Source organism: Phocoena phocoena, chromosome 13 (genome assembly GCF_963924675.1).
Source record: "Phocoena phocoena chromosome 13, mPhoPho1.1, whole genome shotgun sequence".
In the NCBI taxonomy this organism is placed as follows: Eukaryota; Metazoa; Chordata; class Mammalia; order Artiodactyla; family Phocoenidae; genus Phocoena; species Phocoena phocoena.
The window spans coordinates 55,111,505-55,114,915 of record NC_089231.1 but is presented as its reverse complement, the minus strand read 5'-3'; positions in this window follow the sequence as shown (position 1 = coordinate 55,114,915).

The following is a 3,411-nucleotide window of genomic DNA, read 5'->3' as shown; positions in this document are numbered from 1 at the left end:
TCATTCAGGGTCACTTTTCAATTACTTTTAAGTTTTGCTTGTTTTTCTAGAAGAAAAATAAATTCTTAATAATGTCAGAAAGTAAACACTGCTTGGATTTAATTGATATTTATAGAACATTCCATCCAAAAGCAGCAGAATACACATTCTTCTCAAGTGCACATGGAACATTCTCCAGGATAGGTCACATGCTGGGCCACAAAGCAAACCTTGGTAAATTTAAGAAAATTGAAATCATATCAAGCATCCTTTCCAACCACACTGCTATGAGATTAGAAATCAAGTACAAGGAAAAAACTGTAAAAAACACAAACATGGGACTTCCCTGGTGGTGCAGTGGTTAAGAATCTACCTGCCAATGCAGAGGACATGGGTTCAAGCCTTGGTCCGGGAAGATCCCACATGCTGTGGAGCAACTAAGCCCATGTGCCACAACTACTAAGCCTGCATTCTAGAGCTCATGAGCCACAACTACTGAGTCTGTGTGCCACAACTACTGAAGCCTGATCACCTAGAGCCAGTGCTCCGCAACAAGAGAAGCCACCACAATGAGAAGCCTGTGCACTGCAACGAAGAGTAGCCCCTGCTCACTGCAACTAGAGAAAGCCTGCATGAAGCAATGAAGACCCAACACAGCCAAAAATAAATAAATAAGTAAATATTTGAAAAAAAAACCCCACAAACGTGGAGGTTGAACAATGTTACTAAACAACCAATGGATCACCTAAGAAAGAGGAAATAAAAAAATACTTAGAGACAAATGAAAACAAAAACATGATAATACAAAACCCTTGGGATACAGCAAAAGCAATTCTAAGAGGGAAGTTTATGCCAATACAATCTTACCTCAGGAAACGAAAAATCTCAACTAAACAACATAACCTTACGCCTAAAGCAACTAGAGAGAAAAGAACAAACAAAACCCAAAGTTAGTAGAAGGAAAGAAATCATAAAGATCAGAGCAGAAATAAATAGAGAGAAACAAAACAATAGAAAAGATAAGTGAAACTAAAATCTTGTTCTTTGAAAGGATAAACAAAATTGATAAACCTTTAGATTCATCAAGAAAAAAGGGAAAGGGCTCAAATCAATAAAATTAGAAGTGGAAAAGGTGAAGTTACAACTGACACCACAGAAATACAAAGGAATCATAAGAGAGTACTACAAGCAACTATATGCCAATGAAATGGACAACCTGGAAGAAATGCCCAAATTCTTAGAAAGGTACAATCTTTCAAGACTAAACCATGAAGAACAGACCAATCACAGACCAATATGAACAGACCAATCACAAGTACTGAAATTGAAACTGTGATTAAAAAACGTCCGACAAACAAAAGTGCAGGACCAGATGAATTCTATCTATCACAGGTGAATTCTGTCAAACACTTAGAAAAGAGTTAACACTTATCCTTCTGAAACTATTCCAAAAAATTACAGAGGCAGGAAAACTCCCAAACTCATTCTGTGAGGCCACCATCACCCTGATACCAAAACAAGACAAAGATAGTACAAAAAAAGAGAAAATTACAGGTCAATATCATTGATGAACATAAATACAAAAATCCTCAACAAAATACTGGCATACCTAATCCAACAATATGTTAAAGGGTTCATACACCATGGTCAAGTGGGATTTATCCTAGGGACGCAAGGATTTTTCAATATCCTCAAATCAATTAGTGTGGTACACCACATCAACAAACTGCAGAATAAAAACCATGTGATCATCTCACAATAGATGCAGAAAAAGCTTTCAACAAAATTCAACACCCATTTATGATAAAAACTCTCCAGAAAATGGGCATAGAGGGAACCTACCTCAACATAATACAGGCCGTATATGACAAACCCACAGCTAACATCATCCTTAGTGGTGATAAGCTGGCCGCATTTCCTCTAAGATCAGTGAGATCAGGCTGACAGAATTTCCTGTAAGATCAGGAACAAGACAAGGATGTTCACTCTCACCACTTGTATTCAACATAGTTTTGGAAGTCCTAGCCATGGCAATTAGAGAAGAAAAAAACCCAAAAAACCAAAGAAATCCAAATTGGAAAAGAAGTGAAACTGTCACTGTTTACAGAAAATCCTAAAGATGCTACCAGAAAACTACTCGAGTTCCTCAATGAATTTGGTAAGGTTGCAGGATACAAAATTAATACACAGAAATCTGTTGCATCTCTATACACTAACAATGAAAGATTGGAAAGAGAAATTAAGGAAACAATCCCATTTGCCATTGCATCAAAATAATAAAATACCTAGGAGACAAAAGGCCTGTACTCTGAAAACTGTAAGATGCTGATGAAAGAAATGGAATATGATACAAACAGATGGAAAGATATACTGTGTTCTTGGATCGGAAAAATCAGTATTGTCAAAATGGCTATACTACCCAAGGCAACTACAGATTCATTGCAATCCTTATCAAATTACCAATGGAATTTTTCATGGAACTAGAACAAAAATTTTTAAATTTGTATGGAAACACAAAAGACCCCTAACAGCCAAAGTAATTCTGAGAAAGAAAAATGGGGCTGGAGGAACCAGGCTCCCTGACTTCAAACTATACTACAAAGCTGCAGTAATCAAAACAGTATGGTGCTGGCACAAAAACAGAAATATAGATTAATGGAACAAGATAGAATGCCTAGAAATAAACCCATGCACCTATGGTCAATTGATCTATGATGAAGATGGAAAGAATATACAATGGAGAAAAGACAGTCTCTCAATAACTGGTGCTGGGAAAACAGCTACATGTAAAAGAATGAAATTAGAACATTCTCTAACACTATACATGAAAATAAAATGGATTAAAGGCCTAAATGTAAGACCAGATACTATAAAACTCTTAGAGGAAAACATAGGTGGAACACTCTGACATAAATTATAGAAATATCTTTTTGTATCCACCTCCTAGAGTAATGAAAATAAAAACAAAAATACACAAATGGGGCCTAATTAAACTTAAAAGCTTTTTCACAGCAAAGGAAATCATAAACAAAATGAAAAGACAACCCACAGAAAGGGAGAATATATTTGCAAACGAAGTGACCAACAAGGGATTAATCTCCAGAATATACAAATAGCTCATGCAGCTCAATATCAAAAAAACAAAAACAACCCAATCAAAAAATTGGCAGAAGATCTAAATAGACATTTCTCCAAAGAAGACATACAGATGGCCAAAAAAACATGAAAAGATGCCCAACTTTGCTAATTATTAGAGAAATGCAAATAAAAGCTACAATGAGGTATCACCTCACACTGGTCAGAATGGCCATCATCAAAAAGTCTACAAACAATAAATGCTGGAGAGGGTGTGGAGAAAGGGGAATCCTCCTATGCTGTTGGTGGGAATGTAAATTGGTACAACCACTATGGAGGACAGTGTGGAAGTTTCCT